Source organism: Nannobrachium achirus, assembly GCF_963921795.1.
Source record: "Nannobrachium achirus genome assembly, chromosome: 8".
Lineage (NCBI taxonomy): Eukaryota > Metazoa > Chordata > Actinopteri > Myctophiformes > Myctophidae > Nannobrachium > Nannobrachium achirus.
The window spans coordinates 62767898-62788203 of record NC_137817.1 but is presented as its reverse complement, the minus strand read 5'-3'; positions in this window follow the sequence as shown (position 1 = coordinate 62788203).

The window sequence follows — 20306 nt, the reverse complement described above, 5'->3', positions numbered from 1 at the left end:
CACCAAAACTGTGGGAGGAGTATCGCGGCAAAAAATAAGTTTACTTAGTAGACGATGGAAGATGGAATAAAGTCGGACAAGTACTATATAGTCTGGTTGCCCTACAGGGGCAACCACACTGATTTTTTTAATCTTTTGAAATATATATATATATATATATATATATATATATATCAGTGATTGCGCTAGGATTTTTAACTGCCGGTCACCGTGACCGGCATGATTAAAATTTACCGGACATCTGAAGAATATACCGGACATAATCATTTTAATGCATACATTACACCCTGCTAGAAAAACCAGCACAGACCAGCACAATTTTCATGCTGGTCTGTGCTGGTCTATGCTGGTTTATGCTGGTTCATGCTGGTCTGTGCTGGTGCTGGTGCTGGTCTATGCTGGTCTGTGCTGGTCCCATGCTGGTCCACCAGCACAGACCAGCACCAGCACCAGCACAGACCAGCATGAACCAGCATAAACCAGCATAGACCAGCACAGACCAGCATGAACCAGCATAAACCAGCACAGACCAGCACCAGCACAAACCAGCACATGTTGTGTTTTACTGCTGGTCTGTGCTGGTGCTGGTGCTGGTCCAGCACAGACCAGCATGAACCAGCATAGACCAGCACAGACCAGCACCAGCACAAACCAGCGCATGTTGTGTTTTACTGCTGGTCTGTGCTGGTGCTGGTGCTGGTCCAGCACAGACCAGCATGAACCAGCATAAACCAGCACAGACCAGCACCAGCACAAACCAGCACATGTTGTGTTTTACTGCTGGTCTGTGCTGGTGCTGGTCTGTGCTGGTGCTGGTCTGTGCTGGTCTGTGCTGGTCTAAGCTGGTCATATACAAATAGGGACAAACACCCATTTTAACTAACAGGTTCCAGTGGCGCCGAGGATAAGTGCAGGACTGAAGTGCCGGAGGTAGTAAGTTCGAATCCCACTCACACCCACAATGTCAAAAATAATGTCACAATCTAATATGGAATACAGAACAGGATTCAAGCACCAGAGCAACGAGCAAATTAAACCAGCAAAGACCTGGTCCACTTCTCAGGGGGGTCCCCTGGGGGTCCCTGACCACACCAGCACAGACCAGCACAGACCAGCTGGTGCTGGTCTGTGCTGGTTCATGCTGGTTTAGATGGTGGGACCAGCACAAACCAGCACCAGCACCAGCACAGACCAGCTAGAAAACACAACATGCGCTGGTTTGTGCTGGTGCTGGTGCTGGTCTTACTGCTGGTCTTGTGCTGGTTTTTCTAGCAGGGCAAGCAGGTGCACAAACAGCCAATAGCAACAGTTAAAGTATTAGGCCTACTGCATAGTTGGGACTGAAAACGAATTGAATGAAAAAGTATAGGCTAAAAAGAAAAAAACGCTTCAATCTTGCATAAGGGAATTAATTATATTGGACTAATCGCGCTGTTCGCGCAGGCTGTCTGCATGTGGCACACGCACACTGCTTTCACAACAACGTCTTTCTGTTGCATCATGTTTCATGCCAACAATACAATACCATGTCTTGACTTCAGAATAATGAAAAGGTTGATATTCATCTGGCCAGCAATTAATCCAATACTCACTGTCGAGTGGTGACAGTGCGTCCATGTTATGCAACTTTGGGAGAGTTGAAAAGGCTTTGTTCTTCCTACTGTCTCCACTCCATCTCCTCTCCTCATAACTTCAATCAAGTGTATAATGTTTGTTTATGGGTTGATTGCTGACCGTGCGTGCATTCCTTAATTCCCATGGCTTTACATGCTGTGCGTGCATCGCAAACTGACACTGAAATGAGCGAGCGAGAGAGAGAAAGAGAGAGAGAGAGAACGGGGGAGCGCGCGGGCGAGCGAGCGAGAGAGAGAGAGAGAGAGAGAGAGAGAGAGAAAGAGCGAGAGAGAGAGAGAGAGAGAGAGAGAGAGAGAGAGAGAGAGAGAGAGAGAGAGAGGCAGGCAGCCTGCGCATGAGGAGCAGACGGCGATAATGATAAATGACCATTGGTTTTTCAATCGGTCAGGATGTCCGGGAGGAATTTTATTTTTCGGTCTTGGCCATAAAAAATCGGTCAAATCCGGCAATTCCCGGTCTAACGCAATCTCTGATATATATATATATATATATATATCACGGTTTTTTTGCGTCTCAGAGAATTAGAGAAACGGAGCGCTTGCCGTGCCGCACAGGGCGGAACAAGCGGTCGCCACAACAACGTCCTCCAGGCGGAGCCACTCGATTGTCCACGACATTGCAAGCGGCGCGAAGGCCAGCGGACCTTGGTCCTGCTCTTCGCCCCCGAGCGCCGCAGGCGCGAGTGGCCGCGAAGTTACGAAGCCGTGGTGAATGCAATCGTTATATTTATGCCCAGGCCGTAAGGCCCACGATAAACGCCCTGTCCAAGTGACTACAATGGAGCTAATGGCTAAGCTAGGCTAGGCTAGGCTAGGCTAGGCTAGGCTAGGCTACCCAGTTACCCTGTAACATATATATATATATATATATATATATATATATATTTAAATGTACAAATAATTTTTACTTGAGTCGTGACGCATACAAATTGGTCCGTGACCCACGAATGGAACTGTTTTGGAAACAGTGTTCTAACCAGGGACCCAGGGACGTGCTGGGCCCCTGATTCAGCCCGGGAAAAAGAGTTGGAGAGGCCCTCGTTGTGCGTTATAGAGAGAGATCCCTCTCTTTAGCGCTGCTGCTGCTACTCAAAGATTTGCCATTTCAGATCATGACAAGTGACAAGCCAGTGGGCCAATTACATGAGTTATATTTCGTTGTTGTCGGGTGGAAACCTTGTATGTCCAACACCGTTTGTTTTGCATTTATCATTTTAAAAATGATTTAAACTAGTGAAAACAGCCGATCTACAAGCACACAACGCCTCGCACCGCGAGGCGTTGTGTGCTTGTAGATCTGCTGTTTTCACTACTTTTGTGCGACGGCCTTGTATGATGAAGCAAGGCTTTACTTTGCTAAAGAACATACAAATTTGAAACTTGGAGATACGAGGTTTCCACTCGACAACGACAATATATATGTATATATGTACAAATTATTTTTACTCGAGTCGTGACGCATACAAATTGGTCCTCGACCCACTGTTTTGGAAACAGTGTTCTAACCCAGGGGTTTTCAAAATGTTTCGACTCAGGGCACGATCTGTAAATAACCTTTTCATCCACGGCACCCCTGAATTACACTGTTCATTTTTAGAATCTTATATCATATTACGCTACGTAAATATCTTTCAACCTGAGATACGGTACGTCATGGAGAAATACCAGTTTCCATTAGAACAGATTTGAAATCACTTTTATACTTGACATTTAACCACTTGAACCGGGGGCAGTTCTCCTTTCCGAAACATCCCCATTCCAAAACCAGGTTAGCTTTCACCAGCGTCGGCAGGTCAGCATTCACCAGGTTAGCATTCACCAGCGTTAGTTTTTACTGAGGTTAGAGTTAGGGTTAGGGTTAAGTTTAGGTTTAGGTGGTCAGAATAGCAATGTGTCGGAGTGCCGATGTGTAACCACGTCATTTCAACCAATATGCTTAGTGAAACTGACCTGATTTGCAACAGCAGATCTACTGTACATGCTCACAACGTGTGCTTGTATATCGGCTATTTTTGGTGAACCTTCCCCACAGAATAGGGATGCTGGGTTCCATATACAAGCATGCGTTGCGAGCGATCCGCTGTTTTTGGAGTTGAGGTAGATGGAAAAGAACTCATCAGGTACAGTGCAAATCAGGTCTGTTTCACTAAGCATATCGGTTAAAATCAAGTGATATTGATGCACTTCAAATATTATCAAAGTATTCTGAGGCACCATCACAGCACCCACTCTGGGAAACTCTGTTCTATACGGTTGGTGCAGGGACGTGCTGGCCATTGGGAAAAGCGGGACAACTCCCTAACGGCCGGTTCATTCCCGGACCGGTCAAGGCCGGCCAATAGGAAAAAAATGAAAATAAAATGTCGGCCTTCGTTCCATTTTGGGGCCTGGGCGGCCAACAAAGTAAATCGTCACTGTCGGGCAGAAACCTTGTATCTCCAAGTTTCAAATTTATATTTTTTTTTCGCAAAGCAAACCCTGCTTCATCATACAAGGCCGTTGCAGAAAAAGTAGTGAAAACAGCCGATCTACAAGCACACAACGCCTCGCACCGCGAGGCTTTGTGTGCTTGTAGATCGGCTGTTTTCACTAGTTTAAATCACTAAAATGATAAATACAAAACAAATGGTTTTGGACATACAAGGTTTCCACCCGACGACGACGAAATATAACTCATGTAATTGGCCCACTGGCTTGTCACTTGTCATGATCTGAAATGGCAAATCTTTGAGTAGCAGCAGCGCTGTAGAGAGAGATCTCTCTCTATAGCACGCAATGCGGGCCTCTCCAACTCTTTTTCCCGGGCTGAATCAGGGGCCCAGCACGTCCCTGGGTTGGTGTCTTAGGAGCCACAAAAGAGCAGAGGCCTTTCACCTCGGGCAGAGAGGAACAGGTGCTTATGATGTCTCAAAGCTTTATTTATACTTCACTGCACAACTGCGTCACTTGACTGTGACCAGGGGTGTCGCACCACATTCTGGGCCCTGGGTACTTTAACTATTGAAAAATAGCAGATATACAAGCTCAAAGTGTGGCACCGATTTGAATATTTCATTTATTTGAATATTTCAAATCCTTAGGATTTTTTTTTTTTTTTTAAACTATGTCTCTTTGTCAGTGGTGCTCAAACCTTTTCATGCGAAGGACACCCCAAATTATATGTATTTGGCCACGGACCCCATCTCAAAATAGTTAGTTCCAGGGACCCCCAGAAGAAAGGTTTTAGATACAAATGTTTGCTTAAAAAATACGTATATTCAAAGATTTGCACACATTTTCACAACTTTTAAAAAATAGCAGATCTACAAGCTCGCTGTGAGCTTGCATATCTGCTATTTTTCAATAGCTAAAGTTTAAGATAATTAAGGCCCCTCCACCTTGGGCCCTAGTAACTCAGTCCCACTTCCCCCCCCCCCCCCCCCCACCCTTGTGACGCCCCTGACTGCGACTGAACAAAGTGCGATGCTTCACGACGAGTCTCATCTGCTTTGAACAGAAGGTAGAGACTTAATGCTCTCGTTTCAGGCGTGTTCTTATGCCAGTGTGCCTTTGCATTTTAAATACCAAGGCGACGTCGTCCGGGCAGGAGAACACAAGAATTTGTTTGAGAAGAGCTTTGCCTGTGAGCTATTTGTCAAGTTAACTGGATTTATATGGTTTCACATAGGCTACTTCAAGTGGTATACGATTTGACAGAAGTAGAGATTATAGGGTAATTAAGTGAGATTTGTTTGGACAATTTAGGAAAAACATGGATAAAAGGAGTGTGTACCTATTGGCAGTTTAGCACACAACTAGAAGAGAAAATTTCTAAGAAATTTTAAGTGTGCCTGCAGCTCGCTAAGTCTGTGCAACCTTGTGTAGCGGTTGGTGTTAGCATTAGCGTTATTTCATTTGACGCAACCCGCGTGTCTGTATGACAAACGGTTCACGAGATCAAGGGTCACTTCCTGTTTGGTGAGGGGCACTTCCTGTTTGGCGAAATAGGCCCCAATTAAGGTCATGGACGATTAATGAATTAAAGCTGCAAGCAGCGATGACCAGGCCCTCGCAGCTCTACCCACGTCACAAGGCCAGCAGCCAATCAGAAACCAAACAGGAAGTCAGCCATTTCGACTAATTAGTGGTGTTTTGGAGCATTTTTGGCCGTTATCACGGGTCGCACTTTAACGACAGTTTTTTGAGAAAAAATTGTTTTGTGAGAAAAAATTTTTTGAGAAAAAGACATTTTGAAAAAAAAAATTGTGAGAAAAAAAAATGTGAGAAAAAAAAATGTTGAGAAAAAAATAATTTTGAGAAAACAATTTTGAGAAAAAAATTTTGAGAAAAAAAAAATTTTGAGAAAAAAAAATGTTTGAGAAAAAAAAAATGTGAGAAAAAAAAATGTTGAGAAAAAAAAATTTTTGAGAAAAAAAAATTTGAGAAAAAAATTTTGAGAAAAAAAAATTTTGAGAAAAAAAATTTGAGAAAAAAAAATTTGAGAAAAAAAAAATTTGAGAAAAAAAAATTTTGAGAAAAAAAATTTTTGAGAAAAAAAAAATTTGAGAAAAAAAAATTTGAGAAAAAAAAAAATTGAGAAAAAAAAATTTGAGAAAAAAGAATTTGAGAAAAAAAGAAAAGGTATGACACGAGCCGCAAGTCTGTACGACAAACGGTTCATGAGTTATAGAGGCACTTCCTGTTTGGTGAAGGGCACTTCCTGTTAAAGAGGGGGCGAGGCTTAATCAATTACAGCTCATCCCTATTGGTCGGAAAAAGACCAAAGTTGTGTGAGCTTTTTACATTTTAAATGACGTTGCTAGGCAAAAGTATGGCAGAGTTATGTGGCGCCAAAGTTTCTGGGTTTTTTTCGGAGTCCCCCATTCAAAGTCAATGGAGTTTTTGGGCTTTGTTTTTTGCGAATTACATCGCAATCGTAAAGCGGATCGGAAAGAAAAGTAATAGCACACCATTCCCGGCCGAGCCGCACATTTTGATGTATATATTGCGGGGGTGGCGTAAATCGTGCGGCAGTTATTACGTGCCGAAGTTTCCCCCATTCTAAGTCAATGGGGTTTTTTGGCGTCGTTTTTTGCGAATTACGTCGCAATGGTAACGCGGATCGGAAAGAAAAGTAATAGCACACCATTCCCGGCCGAGCCGCACGTTTTGATGTATATATTGCGGCGGTGGCGTAAATTGTGCGGCAGTTATTACGTGCAGAAATTCGTGGCGAAAGACTTAATTAATTAAGTATGGCGGATTACAATAAGTGTTTTGCCATTGCATTGCATGGCAGGCACACTTAACTAAAGGAACAACAACTCAACAACTCCTACATTACAAGACCACTCTCTAGAATAGCTATATAAACCTTGAATCTCCTTTTTATATTTTTCATAAATTAATTCTCATCAACAAAAAAAAATCCACCGGCTGTCTGTCCGTCCGTCCGTCAGTCAGTCTGTCCGTCACACGTCACGTCACACTTTTGCCCTACTCGTATCTCTGCCAAACTCATTGCCCCGATCCATGCCAAACTCATTTCTCACATGACCCTCTTCTAGCGCCACCATGAGGCCGATTCTTGTAATATTTTTGGACACTGCTCCAACAGATTTTGCCCTAAAATCATGCAAACCGGTACACAGTATCTCTACAGTCACGTCATCAACATGCATCGGTCATATCTAGCGCCACCATCTGTCCGATTTTTGAAAAACACATTTTTCGACACTGCTCCTACGGATTTTGCCAAGATCACACAAAGCGGTACACAGTATCTCTAAAGACAACTCATCAACATGGATCTGTTTTCAATCATTGAAAATGTTCGCCTATGACATGCCCAAAATAGGGACACCAGACTGAACGTGGTTAAGTGTGTCTGTGGCCTTTATAAATATTTAACCAACTGACGTTAGTAACAAGACTGTGTGACTAAATAATAACTACATTCATTCATTGGAAGTTGGAACACAAGGTTCTTTTCTACACACGCTGAAAAGTAACATTTTGGACAATCCAACCATTCCACTCGACAGTGAAGATAGGCTTCATAGCTGAGGAGGATAGATCAAGATGCTGTGGTTGAATAGTGATAGAAAGAGCTGAGGGGCTTGTTTTGTGCCTGATTGTAATCACTGCTCCAGTATCCACAGCTTTTCATCTTTTCATCCATTTTCGAATTCACAGAGCTCACAAAAGAGAGGCGAAACGGATTGTATACCGTGATCAGGGACAGACCTTGGAGAGCTTGTACCTGAATACCTGATACTTGTTATCATCATCACCCTCAAAGTAAACAAAAATAAACTAAAAGATGTTAAAACTCTTTTACCGCTATGTACGTTAACTCATACCTCGCGATCCCCGTAGAAACCGTAGATTTCCCGCTGTACCGCGCTGCCATGCCCGTAGAGCCCGTAAAGTTTAATTAGCTTTAATCATTATGAAAGGATTAAAAGTATTAGCGCAGATTTTCGCTGATTCTGGCTCTTTAGGCCCGCCCCCCTAACTGTATCCGGTCATTTCCGGTCTGGACCGGATCCAGCTTTCCGAATCCAGTCTGAGCCTGGGCCATAGTCCCGCCTCCATTGGTTTACTGTGTAACAGAAGTGGAAGCTACTCGGCGATGGAACGCTCGTTTTTCAATCGGATTTTTGCGTTTGGAAACTTTGATCCAGTCTCTACACGCCTGGATTATGATCCCCGCACATATCGTGCGTTTTGTGCGCGAACGTGTCCACGTGTTACCATAGCGCATGCCTGGCTTTTTTTCAATGTTTTTTCATGTAAACACTGGCGGATAAGCAGGAATACAGCGTGGCAACGGATATGTCTTTTTCAATGGGGTTTTTTGTATTCGAAAGCTTGTCACCGAGTCTACACGTCTACTAGATGAGTCGCGCACAGATTGTGCACGATGCGTGCGCGTGCCCACGCTAAAAGGTAAGGACAATTTGGCAGCTGCTTACTACAGCTATGTTTAAAATGGCAGAGAAATTGTTAACGTTCGCCCCATTCTGGCGGGGTACTATTGCCAATACGAACGTATTTTTTTTTACCTTGTTTGAGCACTGTAACCTGATGAGTGGTCGCGCGGGTGTGTACAGTAAAAACATCTCCTGTGATGCTGCTCTCAAGTCTCCACCACACATAAACAATAATGGATTCCAAATCACTTCCTGGCTGTTTTCCTTGGACCTGATCTACAAAATGCATTTCTATGCGCTGAACTACGGAAAGAGGGGAGCGCCATTTGCACATTCATTCACTGCATAAGGCTGCCCCCTGCAGTCAGTTTGGCTAGAGTAGAGCTATACGTATGAATTGAAAAAGATTTGGTTTGGAAATAATGCATAGATAATTTTCTATAACATCGCAAAGGTAAGCTACTTTTTGATGGCAGTAGCACAAATAAATAAATAATAAATTAGGCAGTAAAAGAGTTAAGAAACCCATACTGAATTAGGAGGTTGGAGCAATACATTTGTATGCTTCTGTTGAAACAGGCCAGGCCATGCACACAGAAACACCAGAGAGACAAATCCCCAAGTCAAGTGGTTGCACATCAATACGCGTAGCCAGTTCCAAACAGTGCGAACCTCCATCCAGCCTAATCTCAGACACAAGCCTGTACTTCATCCACTTCTGCTTTCCCCTATAGAATTCCATTCCACCTGCTAAACCAATTCACGATTGAACCAAGCTCACAATTTATCCAAGCTCATGACACACAGTGTTGTGAGCTTGTATTGTCAGCAATGACATTTGGTGTGTAGAGGGAAAAACAAGAAAGGAGTAAGTATTGAAAATGACAATTTTGGCATTTGGCAGACACTCTTAATCCAGAGCGATTTACAATAAGCAAGGTAATACCTCAATACATCAACATCAATACAAGGTAATACATCAATACATCAACATCAATACAAGGTATCAATACATCAACAAGAATAAATTGAATCCACAGAAATAGTAATCTAAGAATAAACGTAGGTAAACCAAGCACCTATTTCAGTAAAGAAACGTTATAAAAAACTGAAAAAAAAAAAAAAAAATGCTAAATTGCTAAAATGGCATGTATGGTCAATTTGTACATTTTTCGCAAAGCAAAGCCCTGCTTCATCATACAAGGCTGACACAAAAGTAGTGAAAACAGCAGAAAAAAGCACACAACGCCTCGCGGTGCGAGGCGTTGTGTGCTTGTAGATCGGCTGTTTTCACTAGTTTAAATCATTTTTAAAATGGTTTTGGACATACAAGGTTTCAACCCGACAATGACGAAATATAACTCATGTAATTGGCCCACTGGCTTGTCATGATCTGAAATGGCAAATCTTTGAGTAGCAGCTACGCTATAGAGAGAGATCTCTCTCTATAGCGCGCAATGAGGGCCTCTACAACTCTTTTTCCCGGGCTGAATCAGGGGCCCAGCATGTCCCTGCAGACATCCCCCCATTCAAACACCCCCCCCCCCCCCCCATTCAGACACTAACCCTATACCTAACCCTAACCTCTATGGAAGTGTTGCCACTCAGACAATTAGAAGTCAATGTCTGAATGGCAACATGTCTGAATGGAGACCCCTCTGGTTGTAACAGGCTCTTGGAAATGAATCTTCCACACCAAAGGTCCAAACTTAACAAATCTACACAGTGATATTAGTCTGGCCATGCCAGGCTAACATTACACTGTGTATCAACAAAAGCATACTGGATCACATGGATGAGTCATTAATGTACAGTATATTCGTGGACCGCCCCATTAAACGTATCAATGTCCAAGCATATCAACTTTAACCTGCAGCATGGTAACCAGATCATGGTGGATCTCCCATTGGCTCCTGGACCTATAATTGGCTCCTCTTTGCTCTCTGTTGACAGTCCCCAGGGCGCGCATGCATCTGGACGTGCTGGGGAAGGGGTTTCAAGAGAGCGAGGGGTTCGGAAAGAGAGGTCCAATGCAATTAACCGATTTACTTGTCAAAGCACAACAAGGCTCCCTTCCCTCCCTTGCGAATGAATCCCAGGCACAGGGGCGTCACAAGGGGGGGAAAAGTGGGACTGAGTTACTAGGGCCCAAGGTGGAGGGGCCTTAATTATTTTATACTTTAGCTATAACATAGCTACATAGCACAGAACATTTATAACTCAAATGTTGCTTCTGGCAGATACCTGGAACTAAATATTTTGAGATGGGGGTCCGTGGCCAAATACATATAATTTGGGGGTCCTTCACATGAAAAAGTTTGTGCGCCACTGACCAAAAAGAAATCAAGATTTTTCAAAAATAGCAGATCTACAAGCTCACAGCGCAGCACTCGGTGCTGCGCTGTGAGCTTGTACATCTGCTATTCTTTAATAGTTAAAGCACAAAATAACGTGTAATAATGCATTCCCAGTCTAAATGGCTTAAACCCCCTCCCCCTATGAAGAACATTTGTGGGGGGCCTGCAGTGAATTCTTGTGTCCACTGTCCAGGGCCCAGAATTTGGTGCGACACCCCTGAGCCTATGCACAGCCCACGCACAGCTCTCAGCTATATTCTGGGTTAGATTGGCTGATGCCTCTGCTCTTGATGTAGCTTTAGTGGCCTTGTGGTTTGAGCGTCCTCCCTGATATCGGGAAGTCAGGGTTCAATCCCCGGGCGAGTCGTGTCAAAGACTTTCAATCCTATATATTGGGATCCATTACCTCACTGCTAGGAACTAAGCATCAAGGGTTGGTTCGGGGCAGGGGCATCACAAGGAGGGGGGGGCTGAGTTACTAGGGCCCAAGGTGGAGGGGCCTTAATTATTTTATACTTTAGCTATTGAAAAATAGCTGATATACAAGCTGCGAGCTTGTAGATCTGCTATTTTTGAAAAGTCGTGAAAATGTATGCAAATCTTTGAATACATGTATTTTTAAACAAAATCAAATTTTGCTTCTGGGGGGGTCCCTTGAACTAAACATTTTGAGATGTGGGTCCGTGGCCAAATACATATAATTTTGGGGGTCCTTCACACGAAAATAATTGATATATGAGCACCACTGACACAGAAACATTTTTCAAAAAATATATAAAAAAATAATAATCACGATTTTTCAATAGTTAAAGCACAAAATAACACGTAATAATGCGTTCCCAGTCTAAATGGGTTAAACCCCCTCCCCCTATGAAGAACATTCATGGGGGGCCCCCGCAGTGAATCCTTGTACCCAGGGCACCAGAATTTGGTGTGACACCCCTGGATTGGGGGGTAAGTCCCTGTGACGTACTGGTGTCATGTCCAGAGAGGGTGCTTGTCCATCATGGCTGGGGGGCGGTGTAGCTGCCTCACGCTACAGAAACAGGAGATCTATAGGTTCCCATGACCTATGAGGTCGTGTTGCCTCACAAGGCTACTTAGTGTCTTTGATGGCCATTCTCACTGGTGTTTGTTTCACCTCTATCTATTTATCTCTGTTTATGGTCAAACTCAGATACCGGTACATGCATTGCATTTTAGACTATAGACTGTGATGTTTTATATATGTATATTTGATTAAATCACAACTCCAACCACATTAACCCTTACCTGATGTCTCCATTTTGGACACATTTGTAAAAAGAATTATCACAAAAAAACCACTGATAAAAAATAAAAATAAAATGTTGAAAATAGCATATCACATTGGCTATTTTGCTATTTTGTTGAACATGCACTGACATTTTGCATCTTATCTTCATGTACAATGCAATGACTTTTCGAGGCTCTGAGAGCTTGTGGATCGTCTATTTTTGACAAATAGGTGTAGAGGTAAAACGTGTGGAGTGAAAAGTCACATTTACTAAGTATCGACAATTGAAGTGGTTAAATGTCTGATAAAAACACATTAATATGAATCCAACATAGACTGATGACAGTGCTGTCAAACAAGTCGATGAAAATCTGCAACACAATTGTATACAATAGGCTCTAGTGGGGGTCCCTGCTTCATCTCCCTCTCAGCTAGGGGGTCCTTGGCCTGAGAACGTTGAAGACCCCTGGTCTAGAACTAGTAGTTTGTTGATATGCTTGTTGATATATGACTTCATCTGGGATTTGGCCAACAACAACCTCTTGAAGAGAGACGCTGTTTATGCATTTGGCGCTGCTCAAAAAACTTAAGCCACTCATATTTCACATGTGTTTTCATTCCAAAGCTTAATTGGAAGCAAATCCATCACCCTGTCCCTTATGTGCTTCGCTCATTTCTGTCAAAACAAAGTACTTACTAGCCCTTGTAACGCTATGGAACTGCCAACAAAAATACATTTTAGACACACTGCAGTTTTAAAGGGACATTTTCAGCTTTGAACTATGTTTTTATGCTATACCTATGGTCGTGGGACTGTCCTCATTTCTGTCAAAACAAAGTACTTACTGGCCCTTATAACACTATGGAACTGCCAAAAAAATAAATTTTAGACTCTCACCGCTATTTTAAAGGGGATTTTTCAGCTTTGAACTATGTTTTTTTTTACTAATCTGCTATACTGCTTGTCCCGGGACTCTCCTCATTTCTGTCAAAACAAAGTACTTACCTTATAACTAGGGGTGTAACAATATAGTAACTGCATCGAAATATCGTTTTTAAAATCGAATCGAATCGTTTAAATTTGTATCGTATCGAAACGGCAGTGCAAAGAATTGATTGTAGCGATACTACCTACTTGTGCATTGTATTTATCATTTTTAAGAAGAAAAAATGAAAAGGAGGGGTTTAATTACTTTTCCTTTCCATATAGCTACACTGGTCTATCGATAAATGTGTGTAATCTCTGGGTTCATGTCAAGGTGCAGGTTTGTCAATATGCAATTTCCATGTATTTGGCAGATAATCACTGTGTTTACTTATTTATTTATATCCATAATAATACATGTTTCCCTGAAAAACCTGCACTATCCACACCTTTCACACAGATTTAATTTCTTTGCTAAATAGTTACTATATCGATTTTAAATCATTGAATCGTATCGTATTGTCATGATTGAACCAATATCGTCCATGTATCGTATCGTCAACGATGCATCGTGATATGTATCGAATCGCTATTAAAATGTATCTTTACACCCCTACTTATAACACTATGGAATCTGTGGAACTGCCAAAAACATAATTAGCACTACCCCCACAGAGGCTGTGGCTCAATAGAGAACGGAAAACAAAGACATATACGATACCGTAACAGTAGCTGGGGTGATTTCATGGGGATAGGGTTACATTGTGTGGTTTGGAAATGGTGAGTGAATTGGATACTGTATATATAGCCTCTGCTTTCTAACATTGCAGAGATTTGATCATGTTCACGAAGTAGAGCTCGGATGGCCCTGGTGTTACGACATTCTCCAGCAGACAGGATACAAGTTCAGGCAAAACACAAACAGTTTATTGTGTTAAATCCAGGCTGCAGGTAGAAGAACATCTTCAAGCTAAATGTGGCCACGGGAAAAAAATAAGTTGAGCAAACAAAAGCCAGAATGGAGAGTAAACTACGGAGAAAGCCATGAGGGGAGGCTAGTAACTCACACAAAGGAACAAAATACTGCTTGTGGTAAAGAAAAAGGAAGTGAAAACAAAATGTGATTAGATCAGCGGTTCTCAAACTATGGGTCCCGACCCAAAATGGGGTTGTGGGGAGGTGACATTGGGGCCGTGACTTGGCTACCGTAAAAATAAGAAATATATTTTAACAAGAAACAATTTTAACAATAAAAGAATGTCATTGCAACCACGTGAAGAGGACGCCTTCACTCCTCACACACACGCACACGCACACGCACACACACACACACACACACACACACACACACACACACACACACACACACACACACACACAGGTCCGACAAGAAAAGACACACTGACACAGTAGGCTGAGGCACACAAGAGCTGATTTAGAACAGCGGCTCATTTACTTGGGAATTATGTTCAATACGAGCGCGTGTGTTTTGTTATAATTACTCCGGGAGTGAGAGGGTACCGGGTCCAGATCCATGTGGTTAAATCTGTACCCTTGCGGAGTTACATTTAGACCGCGATGTAACGTTGCCGACAGACAGCAGAACCAGCCCAGACTGTATAGTTAGTTACCACTTACCAAACATCATGTCGGGTCAAGACATTCTGTGGTTCTACTTATTTTGGCTAAATGTTTCGGTTTACATGTGTCTGCAGAACCACCTCCCTAGCTAAGTTTGAGTTAGTTTGGGTCACGGGTTAGAGCACTGAAGTTACACTTTCTGCTGTACTTGGGTTGCCCAAAGTTTTTTTTCCCGAATTCCTATAGTATAGACTTGTTTTTTTACATCTCAAATAAGAAATATGTTCCAAAAGGAAGCAGTGCAACACCTTGTGGTACCAACTGGCATTGCATATGCCAACTGACACAGAAATGAGCGGACCAGATTTTCATTGGAACACTATCAAATTAAATCTGATAAATGTGTACTTGACAACCTACCCGAAAATGTATTTTCTGCTTAGAGACAGGGAGACCCCTGTTATTGAACAAAGACTCTATTATAGCAATGATTACTATCAGAATAGTGCTCTAACCTTTTCACAAATAACGTTTTGTTTTATGCCAAAAACATTTGTTTAAGATTTTTCTTCATCCTTTTTTCTTCCTTTATTGATAGTGAACAGCAGACTCACAGGCAATGGGGAGAGAGAGATGGGGAGTGACACAGCAGCAAAGGTCGTCAGGATCGGGAGTCGAACCCGTTAAGACACTGTCAGGCTGAATTAACGGCCATGGTGCCTGGACCGCTGTAGACTGTAGCCGCCCAGGCCCATAATGTATGGCTTATGTGGTTAAGTAGCATCTCCCTGCAGGCTGCCCTTGACAACCGTGACTGTTGGGACCTCGGCTGTCAAATGGCACTTAACCCGGATATACTGGCTAAGTGCAAAACCCTCACCGTGACATTCAGGAGAAATCCACCTCCGCACCCCTCTGTACCTGTGTGGTCAACAGCTACTGTAGCACCATTATGTGACACTGTGCTGATGTGGAAAGAAATACTCACATTTTGTACTTAGCAGGGACGTGCTGGGCCCCTGATTCAGCCCGGGAAAAAGAGTTGCAGAGGCCCTCATTGCGCGCTATGGAGAGAGATCTCTCTCTATAGCGCTGCTGCTACTCAAAGATTTGCCATTTCAGATCATGACAAGTGACAAGCCAGTGGGCCAATTACATGAGTTATATTTCGTCGTTGTCGGGTGGAAACCTTGTACGTCCAAAACCGTTTGTTTTGTATTTATAATTTTAAAAATGATATAAACTAGTGAAAACAGCCAATCTACAAGCACACAACGCCTCGCACCGCGAGGCGTTGTGTGTTTGTATCTGCTGTTTTCACTACTTTTGTGCAACAGCCTTGTATGGAGGGCGAAAAAATTTATAAATTTGAAACTTGGAGATACGAGGTTTCTGCCCGACAGTGACGATTTACTTTGTTGGCCGCCCAGCCCCCAAAATGGAACGAAGGCCGACATTTTATTTTTAATTTTTTCCTAATGGCCGGGAATGAACGGGCCGTTCGGGAGTTGTCCCGCTTTTCCCAATGGTCAGCACGTGCCTGGACACTGTGCTGATACTCACATTTTGTACTTAGTAAAAGTATCAATACTGCACTGTAGATGTACTCCGTTACAAGTAAAAGTCCAGAATTCAAAATCTACTTAAGTAAAAGTATGAAAGTTTTGCCATCAAAATGTACTTAAAGTACCAAAAGTAAAAGTACAAAATGTTTGAAAATAGCAGATCTACAAGGTCACAACGCGTCGATCGCGGCGCGCTGTGAGATTGTAGATCGGCCATTTTCAAACAGCCTAGGTATGAAATAAGGCTAAAGTTGTTCACTTATGTTTTATAATATTATAATTTATACCTGCAAAGTAACTAGTAACTAAAGTTTTCAAATAATTGTAGTGGAGTAAAAGTAAAATATTTGGATCCGGGATGTAGTGGAGTAGAAGTAAAAGTTTTGGAAGTTGGGAATACTCAAGTAAAGTACAAATATTTCAAAAGTGTACTTAAGTGCAGTACTTAAGTAAATGTAGTTAGTTAGTTACGTTACACCACTGACACTGTGAAGCTGCTTGGAGTCCTCGATACAAAGGTGAGAGGCCATGGCTGAACAGGTAGTCATGCCGCCTGGGAAACAAGAATATCCCAGGTTTGATTCCCAGCCCCGGCAATGTGTCGAGGAGGTGTCCCTGAACAACAGTGTTGTTTTTGACAGCAAATTTTGATTTAGTTTTAGTCATAGTCATTTGAATAAAATGTCATTTAGTTTTAGTCATAATTTAGTCACCTGAAAGGTAATAGTTTTAGTCTAATTTTAGTCGACTAAATATCATAAGATTTTAGGCGACTCAATCTACAGTTGATTTAGTCAACTAAAATGTATTTTGGCAGGCCTTGATGGCATCGTAATGACTGATTTTACATTTGGTTGTGTGCTGAAAATAGCAGATCTACCAGCTCACAACGCGTCGCAGCGCGACACGTTGTGAACTTGTAGATCGGCTATTTTCAGCATGCAACACCTGAGAGCAACCAAACATAAAATCACTCTCTTCTCTACAGTCCCTCCCCAACTTTTTAGTCTAGTTTTTATTTTGTTGACGAAATTGTCAATATATGTAGTCTTAGTTTTAGTCATCACAGCTTAGTTTTTGTTTAGTTTTTATTTCGTTTTCGTCAGTGAAAAAAACACCGTCGACAAACATTTTTCGTCATAGTTTTAGTCGACGAAATCAACACTGCTGAACAACATACCATAATCTTGAGCTGGTCCCCCTTCCTGAGCGCTCAATATGACCACCTGAGCAAGCCATCAGCTGGGTGAAACGAAAACAGAAATATCCCCCGTGGTCTACATTACATTATCATACGGTCAATATTACAACCAGACCTGGAGCCTTCACATCGCTGCCATTATGGTCGAGAAATCCAATACCAAGTTTCCTGAGGAGGCTGAGAAGTTAACCTCAGACCTGGCAACACTATGTCATTGCTGTCAGCCAGGCAGCATCCTTATCAGGGGCGTCAATTGGGTATGGCAGGGGTATGCAGCTGCCATACCCAGGGTCTCTTTGTCTATCTGCGCTGGTTATTATGTTGTTAGATTAAAATTAAAATAACTACGAATGCAAAATTGAACAAAATGGTCACTTTAACAAGGTATTATAATTATATTCTCCACACTTGCATTCTCCCCATCTTGACTAAATGGTAAATTCCCAGGTTCCGCAGGTCAGCTGCACAGGTTCAATGCATTATTGTTAATAGTGGCACATTTACTAACATGCTAAGTTTAGCTGCACTTGAAAAAACATTCCAGGCTGCCATATGCAGCCCAAGAAACCATAGAATTGTGTAAAAAACTTTTTCAGACATTGTGAACATAGCCGATCTACATGCTCACAACGCCTCGCGCTGCGAGGCGTTGTGAGCATGTAGATCTGCTATTTTCACAATAGAACCGTGTTATCCAAAATGTAATGCCTATTTTCCATGAGGACTCCCATCTTTGCCATACCCTAGCTTTTGCTGAACTGATGCCACTGATCCTTATATCTCCATATTCCATCCTTCCTTCTTTTTATAAATGATTGCCCTATTTTATACTTTTTATAGTTTGACAGTGGCGTGCAAAAGTAGCCAATCTACAAGCTCACAACATCTCACATCGATGTGTTGTGAGCTTAACACTCGCATGACTGAACCTGATTTTGAGATTTTGAGGAGGTTTGGGTTTGCTCTGGAAACTCTGAGAAATTGTTCCATATCATACAAGCAAAGTCTTGTTTTTTTTTTCTACCATTTGAGACGTTTTCAGTGACGGCTCTTGGTGATTTTGGGTGGTAGGGCTAATGTAACGCCCGGGATTCGAACTCGGGTATCCCATGTGGAAGTCCAATATCTTAACCATTGATCCAAAGGGATATCTCTATGTACTGAGGGAAATACTAGACTTTTGAGGCCATCAGGCTGAGGCAGTGAGCCACTCTGCTACATCAAGAAATCCATCATACTATATACTATTACTAGCCATAGTTCACTCTGCAGCCAGCAACAGCATCATATTATATTATATGCTAGCCATATTTCACCCTGCAGCAACATCACATTCCAGATACCAAGTTTCAGCAATGACACTACTGTAGGCCTACTGTATCTAAACTTTGTTATAGCAAGAGATGCACATGAACAGAAATGTCCACAGCAAACAGGGGTTCCACTGCTCCAGTGAACATTATGTTTGTATGTGCAGATAACTATCATCATTATTGGTGGAGTTGACAATACTCATCATTTTAAGCATGGGATTAATACAATCCTAAATTAAGGGTCACACAAGAATATCATGTACTTTTTAAACAAAATATAAGACCAGAACCAGACAACTAATGAAAAGGTTTGATTATTACAGCTTGAGGTGGACCTTATATTGCCAAAGCATTACATTATGATACAAAATAATCTCTGTCTCCTTTTCCATATCACTGCTTTTAAAGTGCCACACACAAACACACACACACACACACACACACACACACACACACACACACACACACACACACACACACACACACACACACACACACACACACACACACACACACACACACACACACACACACACACGCTGTCTCCCTCTTCACCGTGCCACGCCACTGACACAAACCGAAGCACCAAAACACAAATACAGAGGCGTCAATTGGGTATAGCAAGCTATGGCAGCTCCCATACCTTGGCTACAGGGGGAAATAATAAAATGTACTTTTCATCATGCCTGTTGCTAAGGTATGGCAACATGACTGATGTCTTGCACGCGCGCCCCAAGACACCAGTCATGTTGCCATACCTTAGCTATGGCTGAACTGACGCCACTGGCGCAATACCAGCGCGAACCCACGCGGTACAGACACGAATCAAAACAAACAGACACACACATGCGTGCGAGCAGTACCGACGCAAACGCGGTACAGACACGAATCAAAACAAAAAGACACACGCGCGCCACACACACACACACACACACACACACACACACACACACACACACACACACACAGGCACACAGGCACGCAGTCACGTTGACAACTTGACAACAACATCAAAGACAGGCAGCTTAGTCCACAGCACATTTCCAATGTTATTAAAGCAGCGACCATTCTTAACTTTGTCAGCTAAATGAAATTCACGATACCTTTAGAATGACTGGGCCCACTGTCTCCTCCAAAAAGCAAGCATTTCACACCAAATGTACGATTTTGTGGTATTTCCTTTTGTATTTGCACCACCAGTCTCTTGACTGGTGGAACATGACAGAAAATCTATTAAAAAGTAGATAATATATCCATTTGAATTGTCCCGCGACCCTCTTCCTCAAACACAGACATCAAACAAGACAAACTTGTCATTGGTTAAAAGCCAGTCACATGGTGGAACTGCAGTGGGCATGTCCTATGGGCTGGTTGAAATTAGCCCATATGGAGACTAAATGAAGCAGGCGTGGCATGCCAGCTGTCAATCACCCAGCTCAATGATAATCACACAGTGATGTCACAGAACTGGGTGTGTTCTTTGGGCTGAGAGAAATCAGCCCCACAATGTTAAGAATATGAAGCAGGCGTGGCATGTAAACTCACTAAGCTGTCAATCATT